Genomic DNA, 9,438 nt, shown 5'->3' with positions numbered 1-9,438 from the left:
GTTCATCGTTCAATAATTTGGAGAGGTTGAAGCTGGCACCATCTGTTAAATTTAGACTTCTTAACAGCTAGTATTGATTTCTGCATATGAGATACAAAAAAACCAAAATAATATGAAAATTAAATACATTACTTATTTATGTAAACTTTGAAGATGAACTTACCAAGATTCGTGAGTTGTTCAACTCAAAATTTGTTCCATTAATGAATTAAACTAAAAAATTATTATTATTCCATTAATTATTAGTTAATGAATTGAAGAATATTCAGAATTAAAATATAATATTGGGCCTAAACTGATGCCATATACCATGTTAGCCGCTGCCATGGATTTATTCCTGACAATCAAAATCATTATGGTTTAAAACATTTTTTTTTACAAAAATCGTGATTTCATGAGATAGATATGTCATTAATAATTTATGAACCAAAATGGCTGAAATATTACATTTAGGTAGCAATCAATATATGGTCTAAGGTCACGTTTAATATAAAAACCCAAGACAAGATCCTTGAAAAATGTAAACCCATCTCCCCTGCAGCTAAATTTTACAGAATCTTTCGTTCCAATGATTGTTTAATAATGTTTCTTCTGAGATTTCGAGCGTAGAAAACAATTAATAATTTTTTTCCTTAAAATAATAATTTTAAATTTATTGTGCCCAGTAAGATTAGAGTACGCTCGTTCAAAGTCTACTATAGAGCTGCAAGCCCAGAGCGCAGTCAAGGGGCCTTAGCTCCATGAAGCTTAAAGTCCATTACGGGTCAAATAAATCGTAAGAATAAGATTAATTGATTAAAGAAGAAGAAAATCTCAATAAGAATAAAATAAGCAGAATCTTATTTTATTAAATAAAAGAATACATTCCCACTGAATAATTAGACGTTCCTCTCCCATCAAAATTACAGATTAATCAATGCAATAATCGTTTTACTAATCTAAAGACATACTAAAATTCATAAGCCATTTTGACTTCAACTAATTAATGAATAACGTGAAGGGAATGCTGTAAGGCTTCAGCGTTAGCCGTGGCCGGCAACTTCATTGTTTCTAGTTTGCAGTCAACTGATTGGAGTTGGGCAGTCAACTGATCGAAAACAACAACAATGCTTGAACCTGCCATTTGGGATTGATATTATGAACCAAGGAAACACTTTCAAATTATGTGATCTATATAGAAGGAATGATATGGCATTACTATTTATAGATGGATGAGATGCCTTTGCCCCCAAGCATCCTGGGTGATGAAGATGAAGGGCTGTGATTTGTTGACAATGGTGTTCCTCGTGCCTCGAAAGTTCTTAAAGGAACCGATTCCCCCCCCCCCCCCAAAACACTTTTTTCCTTTTCTGCGGTGGAATATTGACCTTCGACTTGCTGACCGTTCAAAGATCAAAAAGGTAGTCAATATGGTAAGACAGACTAGTTTAATATTGTAACTATATTTTTGTAATTTGCAAACCTCTCGTGGCATAAAAGGCTGGAATATTCGGAATATGCCACGTCATATTCCCTTAAAAATGAAAAAAACAAACAAATCAAATGTATGGGAAATGTAGCCTATTACAAGGATGTTTATTATAACTCTCAACTTACTTTATATCATGTTTAATCTAAATTTATATTATTTTATGAAAATTTCATATGATCTGTCTTTTATTACGTATCAAACAAAGTACGTGAGATTAAATGTGTTTAAACACTTGCTATTTGTTTATGAATGGAATAGAAATTGATCAGCTGTAAACATTATATTATTTAAAAAAGTAAATAAAACATTAATTTAGAAAAACGTTAAAAATATAATTTTGGACATTTATTTTAATTATTTTTATTTTACATAATCTGATGATTAAAAAATTACGATAATTTGGACTTCAGTAAAGTGATCCAATTTTCTAATGTAATAAAGGGCGAAAAGAAAGTGAAAGGAAGTTCTGCTTTATGGTACTTACATAAGATAATGGGTGCATTTGTACGACTTTCAAAGCTCTAAAAATCATATGTACCCAAAAAAAAAAAAAGCTGTAAATATTATAAAATTAGAGTAGGTATAATGATATTTTTACTTTTTTCTAAATATATTTTAATTTTTTTTTACTTTTTTTGGTTTTTGATCTTTTGATTTTTTTCCAGTAGAATCAATGGATGAAAAAAATAATAATTTTATTAAGATTAAGTCAGTCATTTTATATCTTTTCGTTTTCAATAATTTTATATATTTTCACATTTAATATTTTAAATATATTTTAAAAAATCTGGTCATTTTACGTAAAATAATAACATATTTGATAGCAATATTAACAAAAAATACAATATAATTTATATTAGTATAACAAATTTATTATTTTTCTGTCCGTTATAAAAAAAGTCAAAAGTTTAAAAATAGAATTTTTAAAGAACTAAAATGATTTTTTTTAAATGTTTAAAGGTCAAAAATACTATTTGACCATATTACACTATCGCTCAATTGTTTGACGTTTTTCTACTATCAAAACTAAAGACTGAACATCAGTAATTTTAGAAAGCAAAAAGACATCAAATACATCAGCCTTTCTGATTTCAACTAGTTCTAATGAATAACATGAAGTGACTGGCGGAAGGCTTGGGGGCCATTGGCGGCCGGCAACTTAATCGTTTCTAGCTTGCAGTCAACTGAATGGAGCTGTCCAATGTCGGCACTATTGTTGTTTTTGTGAATGGAAACATTCCTGGTGATAAGTGGAGCAACACGCGTTCAAAGTCCTCTCCACTGTTCCATTCCCATATCTGTGCCTTTATTAGGCTCCTGTTTTTGGAAATCAAGTCCCAAACCGGGAAACCCTTCCTTGGCATTACATAGTCTCCATCACCAAGCTTCAAACTTGGGCAGAAATCACCAAGTCCGTCACCAAGGAAGATTATCGTTTTCTTCTGTCCTCCGTCGATACAGAAGCTTGTATCTTTTCAATCACAGTACCCTACATTTAAGGAAAATAATTAAACCCCATATATTTAATCAATTACATGGAAAATAAGTTAAGATGATAACATGAGATAAGTTGCAGCTAATGTTAGATTTGTCTAGAAATTAAGTTGACAAGTTGAAAATTTCATCTTGGTTGGTGGCCAACTTATTGGAAATTTCATCTTGGTTTGTGGCCAAACTTTGAACATGTGAATTTCATATTTGGTGGCTAACTTGTACACATTGGAAAATTCTTTGGTAGGTGACCAAACTTTGAACATATTGTTCTTGAAACTCAACTATAAATAGGCCTAAATATTTTCATTAGAAATCATCCCAAAAACAAGTTTTCTCTTCCTCTTGTATTCTTCATTCTCTCACTTTGGGAATTCCAAAGAATTCCATTTGTTGTAATATTGGCGATATAGTGAAGTTATCATCCGGTGTGGTGCCCGAGGAGTAGACAATATTCTCGTCAAACCTCGTAAATTTGGTGTGTTCTCTCCTTTATTGTTTTTTATTCGGTTATTTTCCATTGTGTTTCAATATTCAATAGTTTGACAGGTTTATCCGCTGTGTAACCTTTGGTGGTTTTAATCTTGACATTTTAGGTCAATTTTAAAACTACGTTCGTGTGGGAAATAACCCGTTTTCCCCAACAATTGGTATCAGAGCTTCGGTTGAGGTTATCCTGGTGGTTCCGTTGCTGAAAAGATACAGTTCGTGATATTGAATATTGTTCGTTAGAATTAAAATGCCAAAATACGGATCAGTTGAAACATCAAGCTCTTCATCTGGACCGGTGAGGAGGGTAATGTCAAATGCAAATTTCTCGGTGGAGTTATTCGATGGATCCGGTCATTTTGACATGTGGCAAGGCGAGGTGTTAGACGCTTTATTCCAACAAGGTCTAGACATCGCCATTGAGGAAGAAAAGCCCGATATATGGAGGAAAGAATGGGGAACAATCAATCGTTTGGCGTGCAGCACGATTCGATCTTGTCTTTCCAGGGAGCAGAAGTATGGCTACAAGAACGAGACTTCTGCAAGTAAGATGTGGAAAGCTTTGGAGGAAAAATTCCTGAAGAAAAGCTCTCATAATCGTCTCCACATGAAGAAAAGATTGTTCAGATTTGATTATCAACCAGGCACCAGTATGAATGAACACATCACTGCGTTCAATGAGCTAGTGGAAGACTTATTGGGCATGGATGAAAACTTCAAAGATGAAGATTTGGCTTTGATGTTGTTGTCATCTCTTCTAGATGAATTTGAACACCTTGAGACAACGTTACTTCATGGTAAGGATAATGTTACCCTTAAAGATGTAACTGTTGCTTTGTATAGTTATGAACTCAGGAAGAAAACCAAGAAGGAGAGCAAGTACGAAGCAGCAGAGGCCATGGTGGCAAGAGGTCGCTCGAAAAGTCAAAAGCCAAAGTGGAGAGGGAGATCAAAGTCGAAGTCCAGACTGGGAAAATATGAATGTGCCTTTTTTCATGATAAAGGCCATTGGAAGAAAGATTGTCCGAAGCTGAAGAAGAAAGGAAAAACTGCTCCAGATGCATGTGTTGCAGAGCATGATGCACATGACTCTGATATATCATTGGTTGCTTCATCAACAACATTCCATTCCGATTAGTGGATATTAGATTCGGGTTGCACCTATCATATGTCCCCTAATCGGGAGTGGTTCTCCGATTTAGTGGAACTAAATGCAGGAGTTGTTTATATGAGCAATGACAATGCCTGTAAAACTGTTGGGATAGGTTCAATTCGATTGAAGAATCAAGATGGATCAACCAGAGTTCTGACGGATGTCCGATACGTGCCCAGTTTGAAGAAAAATCTCATCTCGTTGGGAGCCTTAGAATCCAAAGGCTCAGTAGTCACTATAAGAGATGGAGTTTTAAAAGTCACATATGGCGCACTTGTGATGATGAAGGGCATCAGGAAAAATAATTTGTATTACTACCAAGGTAGTACAATTATTGGAGCAGTTGCAGCAGCTTCCAGAGGTGATGATTTGGACGCAACCCAGTTGTGGCATATGCGGTTGGGATATACTGGAGAGAAATCCTTGCAAATTCTGGCAAAGAAAGGATTGTTGAAAGGTGCAAAGGCTTGCAAATTGAACTTTTGCGAGCATTGTGTTCTGGGAAAGCAGAAGAGAGTGAAGTTTGGCACCACTATACATAATACAAAAGGTATTGTAGATTATATTCACTCAGATGTATGGGGTCCTTCAAAGACATCGTCTTTGGGAGGAAACCATTATTTTGTAACTTTTGTAGATGACTTTTCCAGAAGAGTTTGGGTGTATCCAATGAAGTCTAAAGATGAAGTGCTTTAAATTTTCCTGAAATGGAAAAATATGATCGAGAACCAGACTGGTAGAAAGATCAAACGTCTTAGGACGGACAATGGAGGGGAATATAAAAGTGACACATTCTTTGACGTTTGCCATGAGTATGGTATTGTTCGACACTTCACTGTTAGACATACACCATAACAGAATGGGGTGGCAGAGCATATGAATTGAACACTATTGGAGAAAGTTCGATGTATGTTGTCTAATGATGGGTTAGGCAAGGCATTTTGGGCTGAGGCTGTGACATATGCTGGCCATCTCATTAATCGTCTGCCGTCATCAATGATAGGAGGAAAAACACCATTGGAGGTATGGTCTGGAAAACCTGCTACTGATTATGATTCCTTACATGTATTTGGATCCACTGCTTATTATCATGTGAATGAATCCAAGCTTGATCCGAGAGCAAAGAAGGCTCTCTTTATAGGAATCACCCATGGAGTGAAGGGATTCCGCCTTTGGTGTTTAGACACCAAGAAGATAATTTGTAGCAGAGATGTTACATTTGATGAATCTGCCCTAGTAAAGAAGGTAACAAGTGAAGCTGTCCAGACAAGTAGTACTCCGCAGCAGGTGGAGCATACTCCAAAACAGGTGGAGTTTCAGCAGATTATGATCCCAGAAGTTGATGCAGCTGATTCTTCAACTCCAATAAAAGAATCAGAAGATGAAGAGGTTCAAACCCAAGAACCATTGGAGACACCAGAAACACTTGCAGTTACAAGGCCAAGGAGAGAAATTCGTAGACCTGCTCGATTTGTTGATATGATGGCCTATGCTCTTCCAGTTGTTGATGATGATATCCCTATCACTTACCAAGAAGCAATACAAAGCTTGGAAAGTGATAAGTGGAAAAGTGCCATGGATGAAGAAATGCAATCTCTCCAAAAAAACGACACTTGGAAACTGGCACAATTACCGAAATATAAAAGAGCCATTGAATGCAAGTGGGTATTTGTAAAGAAAGATGGATCTCATAACAAGAAAGATGTTCGCTACAAGGCACGGTTGGTAGCTAAAGGTTACGCTCAAAAGGAGGAAATCGACTACAATGAAGTATTTTCCCCTGTTGTGAAGCATTCTTCCATTAGAATATTGTTGGCCTTGGTAGCACAGTTGAATTTGGAGCTAGCTCAACTTGATGTAAAGACGACTTTCTTGCACGGTGATTTAGAAGAGGAGATCTATATGACACAGCCAGAAGGATACAAAGATGGTGGTTGTGAGAAATGGGTTTGTAAGCTGAACAAATCGCTATATGGATTGAAGAAATCTCTGAGGCAGTGGTACAAGCGATTTGATAGCTTTATGAATAGGCAAAAGTATACTAGAAGCAAATATGATCATTGTGTGTATTTGCAAAAGCTCATAGATGGATCTTTCATTTATCTTCGCTTGTACGTTGACGATATGTTGATCGCTTCAAAGAGTCAAAAGGAGATAGACAAATTAAAGGCTCAGTTGAATCAAGAGTTTGAGATGAAAGATCTAGGTGAGGCCAAGAAGATTCTTGGTATGGAGATAAGCAGAGATAGACAGAGAGGGAAGCTTTGTTTAACACAGAAGCAGTATCTGAGAAATGTATTACAATGTTTTGGCATGAATGAAAATACCAAACATGTAAGTATCCCATTGGCTTCTCATTTGAAACTTAGTTCTCAATTATCTCCTAAAACTAACGAAGAACGAGTGTATATGGCAAAAGTTCCATATGCTAATGCAGTTGGGAGCTTGATGTATGCAATGGTGTGTATGCGTCTTGACATTTCACAAGCAGTTGGAGTTGTGAGCAGGTACATGCATGATCCTGGAGAAGGACATTGGCAAGCTGTGAAATGGATTCTACGGTATCTCCAACAAACCGTGGATGTTGGTTTAGTTTTTGAATAGGATGAAGCACTTGGTCAGTGTATGGTTGGATATGTTGATTCCGATTATGCTGGTGATTTGGATAAGCATCGATCAACTATTGGGTATTTGTTTACTCTAGCTAAAGCCCCAGTAAGTTGGAAGTCTATATTGCAATCTACGGTGGCCTTGTCTACTACAAAGGCAGAATACATGTCAGTTTCAGAGGCTGTAAAGGAAGCAATTTGGCTTAACGGGTTGATGGAAGACTTGGGAGTTGTTCAAAGTCACATTAGTCTCTATTATGACAGTCAGAGCGCTATTCACTTAGCGAAAAATCAAGTCTACCATTCAAGGACTAAGCATATAGACGTGAGGTATCACTTTGTGCTGGAGATCTTTGAAGAAGGAAAGATTCTACTTCAGAAAATTGCGACATCAGAAAATCCTGCAGATATGATGACCAAGGTGGTAACAGTAATCAAGTTCAATCATTGTTTGAACTTGATTAACATCCTGAAAGTATGAACACCTTCGGGTGTGTGGCGCTTGTGAGCGCAATTAGAGGCACTACAAATTTGGGAAGTTGAAGAAGTTGAGTAGGCTTGGTAATTTCAAGCCAATGTGGAGATTTGTTAGATTTGTCTAGAAATTAAGTTGACAAGTTGGAAATTTCATCTTGGCTGATGGCCAACTTATTGGAAATTTCATCTTGGTTGGTGGCCAAACTTTGAATATGTGAATTTCATATTTGGTGGCTAACTTGTACACATTGGAAAATTCTTTGGTAGGTGGCCAAACTTTGAACATATTGTTTTTGAAACTCAACTATAAATAGACCTAAGTATTTCCATTAGAAATCATCCCAAAAGCAAGTTTTCTCTTCCTCTTGTATTCTTCATTCTCCCACTTTGGGAATTCCAAAGAATTCCATTTGTTGTAATATTGGCGATATAGTGAAGTTATCATCCGGTGTGGTGCCCGAGGAGTAGACAATATTCTCGTCGAACCTCGTAAATTTGGTGTGTTCTCTCCTTTATTGTTTTTTATTCGATTCTTTTCCATTGTGTTTCAATATTCAATAGTTTGACAGGTTTATCCGCTGTGCAACCTTTGGTGGTTTTAATCTTAACATTTTAGGTCAATTTTAAAACTACGTTCGTGTGGGAAATAATCCGTTTTCCCCAACAGCTAATCTCACTTGGGAGATTACATTTGAAAGACTTACCTTGCACATATTAGGCGGGCAGCTGGGATGAGCGCACCCTTGAGAAGATTTGGTGAAATCATGGTGAGGGAATATCCGTAGCCTTCCTTCTTCATCGACGAAACCAGGGTTCGTATGGATCTCAGAAAAGCATTCTTTTAGGCCGTGATACTCTAAAATCTTCTCGATGAAGAACGTGTTTGCGTCGCTTACAATCTTCAAGTCACACCTGAAAAGCAAATCATTCCAAGTCACAACAATTTTTCGTAATTTTCTTATTTACATGCATAAAAGCATTGCAAATAACAGAAGAGAAAAAAGTGTATTCATACCCTAAAGCATGAGCTGATTTAATGGCTTCAATGATACTGGGATGTATCGGCGTTCTTTCAAGAACAGCAACAACATCCCCGATTTTGATTCCTTGCGAATGAAGTTCTTTCATCATTCGATCGTGTAAGAATTTAACCATTATTAATGAGTATAGTGGTTTGAAAGAACGAACATATGATACAAGAAACCAAGAACATGCATGCAACGTGAAAAGAAAAGAATCAAAGACTAACCATGAGAGAGTTCCATGTCATGGTTGGGAGAAGTTGATCGAACAACTCGGTGGCACCCACTCATCGACCACCCAGTTATCGCTATCGCAATCGATTATCGTTTTATCGAAATCAAAAATCACAACAACGCCTGCACCTTCCATTTGGGATGGTTGATGTAGAAACTAAAGAACGGAAGAGTTTAGCCATTTGAATGTTGTTGTATGCTTTCAAATTACGTGAAATGAATACGAGGAAAGTTATGGTTTATACATGGATGGGGCGGTGTATGAGGGTAGCGATTTGGCGGTCTCTTTAGTCAAACACCGTGTTGATGTAACGGTAAGCGGATGGGAGGAAAGTTCTAAAAGGAATCTGTTCTTTTAGGGTGGGCAAGGGAATATGAACCCTGATCTGTTGATTATTAAAAAAATATTTTAATCTTGAGGTCGTGGGATCGAGTCTCATAGAGGGTATTTCATAATTTGGAGGTCTCGGAAGCTGCTGCACCTACTATCTT

At 36.6% G+C, this 9,438-nt stretch overlaps 1 pseudogene; it reads right to left on the bottom strand.

The window, feature by feature from the left end:
* Positions 1 to 2,572: 2,572 nt before the first annotated feature.
* Positions 2,573 to 9,082, bottom strand: LOC120191530 (annotated as a pseudogene).
* Positions 9,083 to 9,438: the final 356 nt, after the last annotated feature.

This window comes from Hibiscus syriacus, unplaced genomic scaffold, assembly GCF_006381635.1.
Source record: "Hibiscus syriacus cultivar Baekdansim isolate YM2019G1 unplaced genomic scaffold, ASM638163v2 tig00116970_pilon, whole genome shotgun sequence".
NCBI classification, from domain to species: Eukaryota; Viridiplantae; Streptophyta; class Magnoliopsida; order Malvales; family Malvaceae; genus Hibiscus; species Hibiscus syriacus.
This window is presented reverse-complemented; position numbering and strand designations above follow the sequence as displayed.